This window comes from Lineus longissimus, unplaced genomic scaffold (assembly GCF_910592395.1).
Source record: "Lineus longissimus unplaced genomic scaffold, tnLinLong1.2, whole genome shotgun sequence".
NCBI lineage: Eukaryota > Metazoa > Nemertea > Pilidiophora > Heteronemertea > Lineidae > Lineus > Lineus longissimus.
In genome coordinates, this window is record NW_027020282.1 from 19,114 (window position 1) to 35,978 (window position 16,865).

Consider the following 16,865-nt stretch of genomic DNA (forward strand, 5'->3'; position numbering starts at 1 on the left):
CCATTGATCAGGAAGACGATTGGTCATGATCACAATCAATGGTCAGGGTCACAACTGACTGTCACGATGATGATCGTTGATCAGGAAGACGATTGGTCATGATCACAATCAATGGTCAGGGTCACAACCGACTGTCACGATGATGACCGTTGATCAGGAAGACGATTGGTCATGATCACAATCAATGGTCAGGGTCACAACCGACTGCCACGATGATGACCGTTGATCAGGAAGACGATTGTTTATGATAAAAAATCAATGGTCAGGGTCACAACCGACTGACACGGTGATGACCGTTGATCAGGAAGACGATTGGTCATGATCACAATCAATGGTCAGGGTCACAACCAACTGCCACGATGATGACCGTTGATCAGGAAGACGATTGGTCATGATCACAATCAATGGTCAGGGTCACAACCGACTGTCACGATGATGACCGTTGATCAGGAAGACGATTGGTCATGATCACAATCAATGGTCAGGGTCACAACCGACTGCCACGATGATGACCGTTAATCAGGAAGATTGGTCATGATCACAATCAATGGTCAGGGTCACAACCGACTGTCACGATGATGACCGTTCATCAGGAAGACGATTGGTAACGATCACAATCAATGGTCAGGGTCACAACCGACTGTCACGATGATGACCGTTGATCAGGAAGACGATTGGTCATGATCACAATCAATGGTCAGGGTCACAACCGACTGTCACGATGATGACCGTTGATCAGGAAGACGATTGGTCATGATCACAATCAATGGTCAGGGTCACAACCGACTGTCACGATGATGACCGTTGATCAGGAAGACGATTGGTCATGATCACAATCAATGGTCAGGGTCACAACCTACTGTCACGATGATGATCGTTGATCAGGAAGACGATTGGTCATGATCACAATCAATGGTCAGGGTCACAACCGACTGTCACGATGATGATCGTTGATCAGGAAGACGATTGGTCATGATCACAATCAATGGTCAGGGTCACAACCGACTGTCACGATGATGACCGTTGATCAGGAAGACGATTGGTCATGATCACAATCAATGGTCAGGGTCACAATCGACTGTCACGATGATGACCGTTGATCAGGAAGACGATTGGTCATGATCACAATCAATGGTCAGGGTCACAACCGACTGTCATGATGTTGACCATTGATCAGGAAGACGATTGGTCATGATCACAATCAATGGTCAGGGTCACAACTGACTGTCACGATGATGACCGTTGATCAGGAAGACGATTGTTTATGATCAAAAATCAATGGTCAGGGTCACAACCGACTGCCACGATGATGACCGTTGATCAGGAAGACGATTGTTTATGATCAAAAATCAATGTTCAGGGTCACAACCGACTGCCACGATGATGTTGACCATTGATCAGGAAGACGATTGTTTATGATCAAAAATCAATGGTCAGGGTCACAACCGACTGCCACGATGATGACCGTTGATCAGGAAGACGATTGTTTATGATCAAAAATCAATGGTCAGGGTCACAACCGACTGCCACGATGATGACCGTTGATCAGGAAGACGATTGGTAACGATCACAATCAATGGTCAGGGTCACAACCGACTGTCATGATGTTGACCATTGATCAGGAAGACGATTGGTAACGATCACAATCAATGGTCAGGGTCACAACCAACTGCCACGATGATGACCGTTGATCAGGAAGACGATTGGTAACGATCACAATCAATGGTCAGGGTCACAACCGACTGTCATGATGTTGACCATTGATCAGGAAGACGATTGATAACGATCACAATCAATGGTCAGGGTCACAACCAACTGCCACGATGATGACCGTTGATCAGGAAGACGATTGGTCATGATCACAATCAATGGTCAGGGTCACAACCGACTGCCACGATGATGACCGTTGATCAGGAAGACGATTGTTTATGATCAAAAATCAATGTTCAGGGTCACAACCGACTGCCACGATGATGTTGACCATTGATCAGGAAGACGATTGTTTATGATCAAAAATCAATGGTCAGGGTCACAACCGACTGCCACGATGATGACCGTTGATCAGGAAGACGATTGTTTATGATCAAAAATCAATGGTCAGGGTCACAACCGACTGCCACGATGATGACCGTTGATCAGGAAGACGATTGGTAACGATCACAATCAATGGTCAGGGTCACAACCGACTGTCATGATGTTGACCATTGATCAGGAAGACGATTGGTAACGATCACAATCAATGGTCAGGGTCACAACCAACTGCCACGATGATGACCGTTGATCAGGAAGACGATTGGTAACGATCACAATCAATGGTCAGGGTCACAACCGACTGTCATGATGTTGACCATTGATCAGGAAGACGATTGGTAACGATCACAATCAATGGTCAGGGTCACAACCAACTGCCACGATGATGACCGTTGATCAGGAAGACGATTGGTCATGATCACAATCAATGGTCAGGGTCACAACCGACTGCCACGATGATGACCGTTGATCAGGAAGACGATTGTTTATGATCAAAAATCAATGTTCAGGGTCACAACCGACTGCCACGATGATGTTGACCATTGATCAGGAAGACGATTGTTTATGATCAAAAATCAATGGTCAGGGTCACAACCGACTGCCACGATGATGACCGTTGATCAGGAAGACGATTGTTTATGATCAAAAATCAATGGTCAGGGTCACAACCGACTGCCACGATGATGACCGTTGATCAGGAAGACGATTGTTTATGATCAAAAATCAATGGTCAGGGTCACAACCGACTGCCACGATGATGACCGTTGATCAGGAAAACGATTGGGAACGATCACAATCAATGGTCAGGGTCAGAACCGATTGTCACATGTTTTTTAAACAGCTCATTGTGGGTTAATGGGTGTGTACTTTTTGACGGGGTTTTCACTAAACAAAATCCTATCGACCATAGATTTGAATGATATGTAGCTTATTGAAAAATTCTTATTTTTGAAGATTTTATTCAAGATACATCCTGTATGAGAATTGAAGTGTAATGTATGCCATATACTTTCAATTATTATTTACACTTAAAACAACTTTAATACCATTATTTTACACTTATTCCGTATTTGCACATAACTCTTTAGCACCTAGACGCCCGGAACCGTCCTGACGATTACTTCCTGGCCCCCTTTGCAAAATTGCAACAGAGCCAAGTGTTACGCAAAGCGGATTCCTCTAAGATTCAGTCCTGCTACCTGATACCAGATGGCGTGGCGATAGCTTCGGCATGAGGCCTCCGCAACACCAGTTTATAATGCTGTTCCATTGTTATGACCCAACTTTCAGCGGGCCGATCCGGGCGTCTAGGAAGCTACAGGCATGACATAATAATATTTCTAGGAGCTAAAATGTTAAAACACAGTAGCAAAAGACAATCTTTAAAATTTAAAACATTTAGGTACAATACATCTCCCGGTATACTGTATACTGTAAACCATGAAATGTTCACTATAGTAGCGTTTTATCCTGATAAAATTGGCAGTACAAATTGTCAAGTAGGCCTCAATTTCCAGAGAAATGCAAATTGATACAAAACTACTGAAAGGTAAACAACAGTATCTCCCATTGCCCCATCCATGCACCACACCCATCATTGCACCTGTCTCAAATCAGAATGAAGTTGCGGCACACCACAGAAAGCATGTTCCTAAGGAGATGTTTTGAAAACATGCATTGCAATGAAAACATAGTCCAACAGATGCACATGCATGATAATGAACTTGGAATTGAGTAGGAGAGACATACTGGTAAGCAGATCATTTCATTTCCACCAGCAACTTTATAATCACAACTAATTACTTTACAGTATTGAAGAAAATATGTGACCTTACAGTTGGGTATCTAGTGTAATGCACTATTTCCTCAGCTACTGCATTGTGGGAAAGACTTTCATGATAGAACAGATATTCCTGAATTGAAAATGTTTGAAAACCAGCATCGCAATGAAAACAACAGATATTTTAGTGTAATTCCATTTGTAAGGTCATACATGTACAGTCACCAATTAAACAAAGTCATGCATGAAAATGAACTTGGAGAATTGGTCAATTAGGCAATACTTCTCTCAGGGCATCTCCTATGGACGTACTATAATAGAACGTTCAAACACCCTCTTGAGTAAAAATTATCCAACCAAATCAGGCTGTGATTATATCATTGGAAAGAAGACATTCTAGGGATTAATTTGACACCTCATGATACTCCTCTGTACATGTAAATACAGTATTAAGGAAAAAATAGCTAAATGAAATGCCATGAAAAAAATAATATGTAACCGATCCCTCATATTGTGACCCCAGTTCATGACAAATCAAATCAAATCAAATGTGACCAAATGCTCTAAACACCCATTTGTAAGGTCATTCAACGATCGTATTTTATAATGAGAGTGGGTCATTCAATTGTTGCCACAATACACCAGAACGCACGAACTCATGGACTTAACAAACAGGATATGCATGCAGGGCAAATCTGAGAAATAGCTTTTTCCAAGAAAATATTGTGGTCCAAGTTTTGAGTATATCAAATCAGTCAGGCAGCAAGTAAGATGTTGCAATTCAAAAAGAAAAGTCGATCGTCCTCCTCAGCTGTGTAAAGCAACTTGCTGACTCTAGAGATTGGAAAAGTGCACTTAGTCGTGGGGTCCATCTTTGCGGACAGAAACAGTCCATAGTGAATTCTGATGTCACCATGTTTCCAGCAAACAGAAAACACCAGTGGTATCCCTAAAACTGTGCTGGAATATCGAATTGATATGACCAAGGTGAATGTCTCCAAGTGCACGCACAGTTTTCACGGCAGGATCATATAATTTCGATGTTGCAAAAATGTAGTTATTTCCTTTCGTACTGTATTTGCAGTCGTCTAGTATTTCGTGCATTGTGGTGTAATCCCACTCATCTCAACTCCATAGATTGTGGCAAGCTGGTTTATATCATGTATTATGTACTGTAAAACAGGAAAATTTCTCGTGCAGGAGGGTCTACTCTTAGTCGCGAAAATTTTATGCCGCGAAAATGTTCTGTTCTTGGCAAAGTTTTTAACCTGATTTCATTCAGCAGCGATTGACGTAATCAGAATTTATTCCGTGATCAGAAGCCATTGTTTGGTCCCCCAAGCAGCTTGCCTGGTAGCTTGGTGACCTGATTGCGGGCCTAATTTGACCCTTTATTCAGTTTATTCAGTTTTAAAATTACTCAACAAGGGATGCCAAACTCCTCAATTTATTGACACCAGTGCTTGCGAAACCATTGTCCGTGTGTGTAATGCAATGTGCCGAAGTAGGTGTTATTGATTATTAAAAACAGCACCTTTCTGATATTACTGCCATTAAAAAAAATCTAGAAAAAACAGCCCTTGTCTCGCGAAATTATCCTGTCGCGAATAGGCCTATGATCAGCAATTCACGAAAATTTAACACGGGGAAATTATTCTGTTCTACAGTATATTGACACAGGACAATACATGTAGCGATCTTTTCAATGATGTGGTATGTTATCGCATGTGATTGCCTTATAGTTTCCGGATCATCTCCTGTATATCGAGTAGCTGGACATAACTCTCCTTTGTCGGAACTTCACTGATATGCCCACTTCCATTGCAATGGGATATGCACAGAAATCATAGACCTGAAGTAGAAATTTGATAAAATTAGATCAACTAGCCAGTAATGCAAAAGATAAGGGATTCGGTGTGCACAATGAACCATGACTAAACAACTCATGTTGCTGTGCCTCTCGTGAATGGCCATGGAAACAAAATGGGAGACTGATAAAAGTTACCTCAAATGTCCGCAAGAATTTTGCCCCTCTTGCTATTACTGTTAAAGGGGAGGTTACTCCTAGGCCGTATGTCATAATTTTGCCCGTTTTAAAGGCGGGGCAGTTACCCCAGTGTCAGCAAGAATTTTGCCCCTCTCGCTATCACTGTTAAAGGGGCAGTTACCCCAGTGTCAGCAAGAATTTTGCCCCTCTCGCTATCACTGTTAAAGGGGCAGTTACCCCAGTGTCAGCAAGAATTTTGCCCCTCTCGCTATCACTGTTAAAGGGGCAGTTACCCCTAGGCCCTATGTCATAATTTTGCCCCTCTCGCTATTACTGTTTTAAAGGCGGGGCAGTTACCCCAGTGTCAGCAAGAATTTAGCCCCTCTCGCTATCACTGTTAAAGGGGCAGTTACCCCTAGGCCCTATGTCATAATTTTGCCCCTCTCGCTATTACTGTTTTAAAGGCGGGGCAGTTACCCCAGTGTCAGCAAGAATTTAGCCCCTCTCGCTACCACTGTTAAAGGGGCAGTTACCCCTAGGCCCTATGACATAATTTTGCCCCTCTCGCTATTACTGTTTTAAAGGCGGGGCAGTTACCCCAGTGTCAGCAAGAATTTAGCCCACCTCGCTATCACTGTTAAAGGGGCAGTTACCCCTAGGCCCTATGTCATAATTTTGCCCCTCTCGCTATTACTGTTTTAAAGGCGGGGCAGTTACCCTAGTGTCAGCAAGAATTTAGCCCCTCTCGCTACCACTGTTAAAGGGGCAGTTACCCCTAGGCCCTATGTCATAATTTTGCCCCTCTCGCTATTACTGTTTTAAAGGCGGGGCAGTTACCCCAGTGTCAGCAAGAATTTAGCCCACCTCGCTATCACTGTTAAAGGGGCAGTTACCCTAGTGTCAGCAAGAATTTTGCCCCTCTCGCTATCACTGTTAAAGGGGCAGTTACCCGAATGTCAGCAAGGATTTTGCCCCTCTCACGATCACCTATAGACCACCAGGCCTTTACTATTTAGATTCCCTCCAGAGAGCAACACCCTCTTTTTTTTTTCTCAATAGTACTTCCTCTACTGTGCATTTTTATACCACTCTGACATTCTTAAGTCAACAAATTATGCCACAGAATTATTTCGTCTGCTTCGAGAAAAAGTTTGAAATCTCTGACTAAGGAGGTCACAAAACGTGCCACTTTTGACCAACGGCGGTGCCGTTGACATACTAACCTCTGTGACCTTGAACAGGAGGCCAAATAAAAAAACCCAGAGGATATGTGATGTCCCATTGGTAGAAGTACTTTACCATATTTTTCAAAAGTTTTTCAGACCAGTAGTGCCAGTAATAATTAGGGAGGGAACATATATTTCCCTGTTTGTCCTTTGGCCCCCTGGTGGCCTAACCATGAATCATACGAGGCCACGATTTGGTCTCTGTGTAGCGGTCAACTAGGGGTACATCTGTACAAAATTCGTCATGGGAAAGGCTCACCACAGGTGAGCCTAGAGCCAGAAACGCTCCAGGAGGTCATTTTTGAATTTGGGGACATCTTCATGATCTTGGTGACCCCTAATTTGGAATTCGACGTATAAAGTTGTTACTTTTGGGGTATATAATATAAAGGCCTGACCACACTTGACTATTTAAAATGATAGAGCAATAATAGTGCAGGATATTGCGGTTAGTGATGGGGTATCAGGCTAACAGATGATAGCAATATTGTAGTTGTACTTAACTTACAGCATAGGTCTCCATGATTTGCCTTGTTCATACTTCGCCGTGCCACAAAGCAGAGGGTTCTTTTATAGGGGAAACCCCTCAGAGACGGAGTGGACCAAATTTCTCCAATCCATCTGGCACAAGAGGTGCATGGTGGTATCCTGCAATCGAAAGAGGGCAATTGTGAAAATACATCCAGAGGATAAAGACTGGTTTATAGTTTAGTCATTGTCACCGCCGGGGCGGGGGGGGGGGGAGGTTGCAAAGTATAAACAATTCAATTCTGTGTTTACGTTAGGTTTCATGTACCGTACATTTCTTTCGCCTTTCATATTGCTGAAAGGTCACAGCCGGCTCGTGACAGTGTTCATTAGATGCCGATTCAAAATTCATTTGAAAGTAAACAGACATGACAGAAAATGTACCAACCTGAAGTTTAACAGGAACATCATGTTCCACAAAGGGCTAGGGCAGTGCTCACTTATTCCTTGAGGTATGGCAGTCCGCTTTATCTATTTTGACACAGCACATTTCCTTGATTGCTTGAAATAGTCGTAAGACTAAGAGTGACTTCTCATGGTCCTTGCCCATGAAATCACGTATAAATACACCAGGCCAGCAGGTTCTCGGTAATCAACTGAACTGATACATAAAATATGATCATAAAAGCTAAATTACGTATACAATTCGTTGTCTTATAGTCATTATCACAATTAGGGACTACCCCTGTGTCACTTAGCAGCATCAGGCATATTTCATCTAAAATCAAATCAAATCAAAATGCTATTTACCGTATAGCGCCTTTCCGTGGTTATACCACGCTCAAAGCGCCCCTCTCTGTCCATTTTTCAAACAAGTGTGTCTTAGGACAAGCTTGAATTGTTCTAGGTCATCCTAGCGCTGTAGGGAGTCCATTCCAGAGGTAAGGGCCACAGCACGAGAAGCTACGGTCACCGTACTTTGATTTTGTTCTCATCTGTACACTGAATCTGAATGAAGAGGACGAGGGATACTCAACGTTTTTCAAACCTATTCGATCACAAAAATACACATTTACAATACATCATACCGGTACCAGTCCCCCCCATGATTAACCAAGTATCATGGTGCATACTGACCTTCAGCTTTGTATCCATAGTTCCAGCTTGCCATGGCTTTGAGAAGAACAGAGAGGGATGGTATCCGGATGCATCTTTCGGGGGCTCGCTTATCTGCAACATTGAGGTTCCTTGATGAGTGGTGTGGCATTGTGTGGTGTGTTGCATGTCATATGCTGCGTTCACACTAGATGCGGATTTAAACCGTATTCCGTAGTCCGCACTTCGGAATGCGGACAAGCCCTCATTCCGAACTAGCCGTGTTCAGACACGAATCTCACTAGTCCATATTTACCACAGCGCCATCTACAAAAGACGAATCAAACTGCTCTAGTTAGCGGTCAAGGTCATTCATTCCAAGATGGCTTCGCCCATAGATGATAATCTGCTGAGACAAGACCACTAATGAATATTCATAGGTTGGAGGGTCGAGGCCTATCAATTAGACGAGTGCATGTTTTTAACTCTCATTCAAGTACATATTTGGAGAGGTATTGAAAAAATATTTGTTGTGGCAAGTCTACAGATATAAAGAAATTATTTGATGAAAAAATTAATTTCGAATTTTGCTAATTGGGTAATAGGGGGCGTGTTTTGAGTTTTTTCTGCCAGTTGGCTGAAAAGAGTGGAAATATCAAAGTCTGTCTAATTTGTCGATTATCAAAAAATTTCCGTGGTCAATCACCATTTTATTTTTCACCATTTACTTGCCCGACTGTCCGGAATAACATAATCTAAATTTCAGATTCACAACACCACGCGTTCTTTGATGCGCCGCGGTCAAACATTGACAATTTAACTGCTAAAAGGCTTAAAAAATCAATTGTGGTCTTGTCTCTGCTGAATGAGTTAAACGCAATTAATCGTGAAAATGAAGGGTTCGCTATGGTTTTTGCGTTCATGCTGCAAGTAATGAGAATGAATGGGGAACATAGACGTAAATCGTGTAAATCGGGGCAGAAATTTTGGAATTGACTGATGAAACCTCGTGCTGATCTCCAGTGGAAAAAAACGGAAGGAAGTGATCTAGTTAGCAATGCGCATGCCCGTACGCTGTACTACCCGATAAATCACGTTCATGCGCACTACGGCGTTCATACCGCAAATGTTGATGCGGATTAAGTAAGTGCGAATTAATTAATACGCATTTAAAACCGTATTTGTTAATTCGCATATAATCCGCATTAAGGGGCCTCTAGTCTGAACGCTTAATCCGGATTAAGCAACAAATTCGGTTTAAATGCGAATTAAAACGCTAGTGTGAACGCGGCAATAATCAAGTTTGTTTGATTGCTTGTTTGTCTCAGAAGGGATCAAATTTTACCCTACACTGGTCGCATATGCGACCTGAAAATTTGAAATGTGACCCGCTTTGAACCCGATATCGCACGGTGTGACTCAAAGAACCCAAAAAACACCCGAAAAAGACCCGAAAATGCGGAAAAGACCCGAAAATGCAGAATGCGACTGCGGTTTTGAGATCAGGTCGCACAGTGCGCCTATAGTGAACTTTGATCCCTGCTCAGTCCTTTCAACTAGGAGAGTCAGAGGAGTTGGCCCATTCCACGTCACGTGCGTTACACTATTTTCATGAATATACCTGCCCATTAAAGGTAACCGGAAAAACGCCGACCGACCGACCGACCGACTGACCGACCGACCGACCGACCTGCCAACCTACCGACATATGCAGTATCCCTTTCGCTTGGTAACCGGAAAAACGCTGACCGACCAACCTACCGACCTACCAACCCAAGGAGTTTCGTATTTGAGTCTCAGGTCTCATAAGTCAATGTGATATATACAATCCACGATAGCAGGTCATGTGAAATGAAATTGTAAACAAGCGCACGTAAGCTGTTCAAATGACAACAAATGCATATTGCGCGTTGCAGTTCATGCATTGCATCGGTCGAGACACTCGAGTAGAAAAACTACAGTGCATAGATTAGGCCCAAATCATGTTTTTATATCCACCGACCATGTAGACAAAGCATATCTTTTAAATCTTTAGAGTATCGTTATCAGTTCCTTACCGCGGGCTCGTTTTCCCGGTTTAATTGACTGGAGATGCTGCTGTCAGACATGTCCGAATCCATCACGTGAATTGGGCTGGGCACTACGAAGATACATGTGCTATAAAAAGCGAAAGGGATACTGCATATGACGGTAGGTTGGCAGGTCGGTAGGTCGGTCGGTCGGTCGGCGTTTTTCCGGTTACCCACAAAAGCACTAGATTCATGCACTTGATTTGGAACAACGTTTACATGACGTAGTGTTGGCCGTCGTCACGTCACCATGCATTTTACATTAGTGTAACGTGACGTGACGCGACGTTTTCGTAAACGTTGGTCCCAATCAAGTGCATGGATCTATAGTATTATGAATGACTAGCATTGTACCCGTGGCGCAGGCAGGTTCAAATGGGCTATACCTTGAATAGATTGAATTGCAATAAACATCTAATGCAATATCAAAGGAGCCATATCGAAGAGACAAATTAAACCAACCATTTGTCCACAGACTCGGACCTAGCTGTGGCGTGCTGTATGCGTGCATATAAAAGTATATCAGTTGGTCCGATAGAGATGATGAGGCAATGCCTCGTTCCTTCGTCAGCAATATGCGCCTTTTTATACGGAGAAGGAGTACCCATGCAGATAGGCCTTCACATGTCGGCCTCCAAATGGCTCGAACCAATTGCACTATCACTACTATAACTTTAAAATGCGTGCTCCTCCTACATGTAGCCAGGTCTCGGGCAAGGCACTTACTCGACAGGCAAGCTAGAAGTTCAGCACCGTGAGCAGCTCCCTGATAAGGCCATTTCAGGTTCAGCGCGCCTCTTCAGATCAAGTATTGAGAGCTGTGGTGAGCTCATAAACATACCATGGTAACCTTCATTATCACGAGTTAGCTCTGGCTAACACAGTACCCATAAACAATAGACCACCAATTTGACCCCAGCTCCTTACTGCGGGAAAACCCAAGTCCAGCAACCGAAAATACCAAAAATACATTTTTGTTTACATTTGAACTGCACACATACGTTTGTTTACAATTTCTTTCCCCGCGAAATCTCGAAGATCAGGTGACCTAGGCCTACAATCGTGGATTGAAAAATAACATTAACCTTGGTTCAGCAGGTCAACACGTGTACAGGCTGTTCCAATCACCCCCCTACAGCCAGCCGTTCAACAGGTAGTGTTAGTCACCCTGTGGGGTGGGAGTGCAGGTGATTCATTAATCCCCTGCATAACTAAACAGCAATGGCTTGGCTTCCGTGAGTTGTAAGGAGAATTGACCGTGTCCGATTAAAAATCCCTCATTACTGCTCCGCTGAAGTAAATTTCCGAAAATAAACATGACGTTGCATCAGGATAACATATCACCTGCAAACGTGCAAAATTTCCAGACGAAACACGACCCCCAAATGGCACTTTAGCGAGCCGCCTTATAGTATTATGATATAGATGGTAGGTCAGTCGGTCAGTCGGTCGGTCGGCGTTTTTCCGGTTACCCCCATTAAATACTAAAATTAGAGAGTGAATCGTCAAATGGCAATGTTTTATTTGATAAAGCATTACAACATTTATAACTTAAAAAGATTGTCTTAAGATTGTCTTGGGTTTCTGCTGGATTAACCCTTTTCTGACCATGTTTTGTCTCGTTACATCAGTGATGGTGTTCGTAGTTTCAGTAATCGACTACAGATGGCACTGCAATAGGCCTCAATGGTTAAGTCATTGAAACAAAACATGGTCAGAAAAGGGTTAATCCAGCTGAAACCCACTATAATCTTGACAGGATAGTTAGTAGACAGATAGGGGGAAAGGATGAAATAGTTAGAATTAAATTCTGATGAGGGTGCAATATATGGCGCCCCCCTCAAAACCCCCATTTTGTCCAACTTTAGCGCCACCTATACTGTTGCACCCTCACTATCCCAGGTCAATTTCAATGGTGTAGAGTGTGGACATCCTAGTGGATTGCTATCATGCATAAACTAGCATGGGCTGTTGAGGGCGCAGTCCACAAATGCCTCAGATGTAAGTGTCACATTTACAAAAAGTTGCATTTTGAGGCGCCTCCTTCAGGTGGCGCCCTCATCAGCCCACCCAAATTTTGTTATTTTCTGAAGCTCCTTACATCTGAGAGTGACATGTGGGCTGATGAGGGCGCATCCCAATATTTCAATTTCAAATCCCAAAATTTGAAGAAGTGCACTTTTGACCCTCAAAAGGCCGATCCTTTGAGGGGGCCTAGAAAAAAAACCGTTGGGTTCCCAGACCTAAAAATTTGGATTTCTTCTATCTACCTATAGGCCTTGCAGGGGAAAAAAATTCAGGTCAACCTGAGGGGGTCATATATCACCCACTGCCTGAATCTTATAAAAATTGGCTCTTATGCGACTGCGTCTCAGGCGCAGTTGAAATCAACTAAAATCTAGCAAGTTTTTGTCCATACGAAGTCAATTTCAACAAGCAATAAAGTATTTCTGACTCATAAAAATTAATATATGCTGAATATTTGCCTGTTTTTGTAGAAATGTTGATTGAAATGCAGCACACTATTTCATCAGTCTGCCTCAGTTCGGCGGACGGATAGAGAACTGCCCAGCGAGTGCACAGGCAGAGGCGTACGTTAACTACACCCTGTATCAGATTAAGGCTGCTTGTTTTTCACCCGTAGCGCGCGCTATGATCAGATTGTTTCAACTTGTTTTGCACCAAACTTCATCTTTTATTGCTCGCAACAATTTGTATATTCTGGATTTTCTGACAAATTATCAATGAAAAATTCGTTTCAGTAATTCTATTTAATTTCAATGCACTGCGCTAATACATTACGTCATGTGCGACATACATGACGTTATGTACGGACGTAATGCAGAGAAACGCGCGATGTTTCAAATCTCTGTTAGGTAACTGGTCGGGGTAACAGAGGTGCCTCCGGACTGTGCCTAACATGATGCAAGATCATAGCGTGCGCTACGGGTGAAAAACCAGCAACCTTAACAATCTGGTCCAGGGATCAGAATGCAGAACATTGGAAACTCGCAAACTCATCCACCAAAGTAGTCTGGACTTGAAGGCAGTGTCACAAACGTTAGTGAGGTGGCGCTGTGTGCAGTTTGCCTACTGTCACGGATGGTTGAGCACCACTCTCTTCAAAACAATAGGCAGATTTCAGAAATGTCCAAATTTATCGGTAATTTCATTGAAAGGGAAAGGACACACCTCCGTTCATAGTCATTGCTCAAAAGCCAAACAACCATGATATAAATGTCATTCCTAATCTGTTGCTGCATTCAAGTGTTAGTGGGGACCGTTTCTTGGGCCCGGAGCTGAGGGGGGGGGTCCCACAAGATGATGCCCCATGCTAACTGATTTTGTAGCCCTGTTGATTATCGCCCAATGGAATGATTCTGGCTATGAGGGTATTTTCATTGCATTGTGAGCTTGAAGGTACTGTACACCTCAAAGTCAAAAGCAAAATTTAATGAATCGCCACGGTCGACTTCGATTGGGACTCGAGACGTACTCGAGTGACCCGAGTTCCAATCGTAGTGCTGACTCTACTCGAGTTGCCGAACTGTCAAACCAACATGGCGGCACCGTTGCCATGTCGCTATACACGACCCGACTGACCCTTGGCCCGTCGAGAGTTGAACTCAAGTCGCTAATACAAGATGGCTACCGGAAGTTCATTTTACGGTATAAATTTATTCAAACTTGTTGAAAATTAACAATTTTCAATGGCTTTTGAGTAAATTTTAGTGATTTTGCTGATTGTAGTGTGATCGGTGATTCGTGAAAATCATTATGAGGCTTTCTCAATGTCAAGTCATTCTCGGTTATTCTGGATTGCTGTCTGCATGACGACAACAACAACGATGGGGCAGTTTGCGCATGAGCAGTGTCTGACCCGAGTTGTAGATGCAATTCAATTCGAGACCCAAGTAGGCATGCGTATTCGTGAGTTGACGTCATTACTGGTGGCAGATTTTCTACTCGACTCTACTCCAGAGTTTGTGAATCGAAGTCGGCCCAGGTGATCCTGTGGAAATGCCTGTGTTTAGTGTGAGCATTGTCATTAAAATCATTGAGCATAAGTTGAGGTTTCGTAGGCCTACATGAATGATGAAGAGAAATGAGAGTGCAGGTACATGAGGTAGGTGGACAAGGGTACACTTTGTCTAGGCAGAGGCCCGGGGGGCAGAGGACATATTGAGGGCATTGGGGCGTACATTACAACTGAAAGTATGTTGCTGACTGTGAGTTAACCATAAACCAACAGATAATTCAGAAATTGTGGTCTTGTCCTTTTCCAATGCCTTCTTGATATCCTTTCGTGACTAAGCACGACGATCGTCGAGTTGGGCAAATTCGATTCAAATTTAACGCCGGAATCCCCTACACCAGAATCGCTTAAAGTCTCAGCCAGTGGCAGTGTGCAATGATATCATGCTTGGGGGAATACCCTTTCATATGAGATATCGCCTATTTCGCTGCGGTTTTCGATGGTTCTGAGCAACTTTTATCAGGTAATTCTGAATTTTTGTTGTTAAATCAGGCCGGCAGGTGGGGTTGGAGCCTGTTAAATCAGTCTCGAAAGGGTTAAGAAAACTAACCGTGAAGATTTGGACATTTTGTGAAGAAATGTGTCTCAAAATTGCTGTCTATGGTTTTGAAGGGAGTGGTGCTCAGCCATCCGTGACAGTAGGCATCCAATGAAGGTATCCAAAGGAAGATTATAGCTTCTAGTTTCTGAAACTGCAATCGGTTTTCTATATGATTTATACATTTTGAGTTATCCCTTTCTTTCGGTGGGTTTTTGTTTTTTGAGGGACACCCTGTATTAGTGGCGCATGATGAGAACAAGACATCTCTCTCAGCATTTCAATTAGAACACGTTTTCAGTAGATCTTTCAATAAATGTTTTACGGCATATAGACAGTTACCATTAGGAGCTACATCGCCCACCCAAGATAATCGACGATTTCTGTTTCCAGTGGCCAAAATCGGATTACATGGATTACGAAGTTGTGTTCAACTCAAGACACGCAAGATACAAAATTTGGAAAGACAAATTTCGCCACTATCGATAAATGCTGCACCGGAAATGTAGTACCGGAACCAGTTTCTTCCAAAGTCTTGTTATATTATCAAACTATTGTAGTATTCTCCTATAGGCCTAATAAGTTATTTATTTCACAGGTGAAACAATGAGTTAATCGCTTATCTTGATAATGTAGTAATTATTGTGTATTTTGAGTTAGGTCAACCAGGTCAAGATTCATCCGCTGTGAACACTCTGCTTCGGTCTCACTCCTCGGTTCCGGCAGTCGCCAGCTAGGCGGGCAAACGTGGACCGGTACCCTTTTTTACCCCTGGCAAGTAGCCATTTAGATGCCCCCCCACTCCCGGAAATAAGACGCACCAGTGCTTGTTACTACCACTAAGAATAGGCCTACCCCCCTAAGCTAGGGAAACCCTTTGGTCATATGACCCCCCAAAGGGGATATTAGGTTTGAATGACCCCCCACATTGGTCCAAACTAGGGGACACCAAGTTTGAATGCCCCCAAACTCGGCAATATCAGGCTCCAAACCCTCTACCAGTGAGGGGATGTCTGGAAAAACTTAATAAGGAAAGATTAGGTGGACTCCCTCTCTTTTTTGGTGAGAAAATGATGGACAGCACCATTTTGGGGTGCAATTCCACAACCAAAACAGTTCTTGGGCACTACCCTCGGGGAGACATGCGATTTGACCCCCCCAAAGTAAGGTTTTCTAGGGAAAAAACATCCTGAAGACGAATAAAAGACCCCCCCAAATTCCCCGAGTTTCCCCTAGTTTCGGTCCTGAAAAACACCCCCAACCCTGAGAAAAGTGGAACAAGCATATGCGTACCCCTTAGTTGCAAGTAGGGGGGCCGGGTCTAGATGCCTGGAAATCATATATTTCTAAGTCTCTATCAAATAGGCACACTCAGGGCTCTCCAAGACCATTCTCTTCCAGGTTTTAGAAATTTACTCAAAAGTGTATGGCTGAGATATTTTTATCTCAGATGCCAGGAAACGCATCTGAGACACGTATAAATTATAAAATTTCTTGGGGGAGTCCGCCCAGATCCCCCGCTGTGTCGCATCACGCACCTTCGGTTTGGAGGATAAGTGCCCTTTTTTAAAGGATATGCGCCCCCTCCTTCCCAAAATCCTGTTGCTCTAAGATTCGCCCTGCGGTGAATTATGC

General features: G+C 43.3%; 1 long non-coding RNA gene across 4 annotated transcripts; it reads right to left on the reverse strand.

Annotated features, from left to right (window-relative positions):
* Nucleotides 1–2,979: 2,979 nt before the first annotated feature.
* Nucleotides 2,980–15,682, reverse strand: LOC135503571 (uncharacterized). 4 transcript variants are annotated; one of them, XR_010449919.1, is made up of 5 exons: nucleotides 15,573–15,682; nucleotides 8,630–8,914; nucleotides 8,303–8,500; nucleotides 7,533–7,672; nucleotides 2,980–5,663 (listed from the first exon to the last, which is right to left on the reverse strand). It is a non-coding gene; the product is annotated as an uncharacterized LOC135503571 (long non-coding RNA). The 4 variants fall into 4 exon arrangements; XR_010449918.1 differs by having other exon boundaries at nucleotides 7,941–8,500; XR_010449920.1 differs by having other exon boundaries at nucleotides 7,533–8,500; nucleotides 8,630–8,722.
* Nucleotides 15,683–16,865: the final 1,183 nt, after the last annotated feature.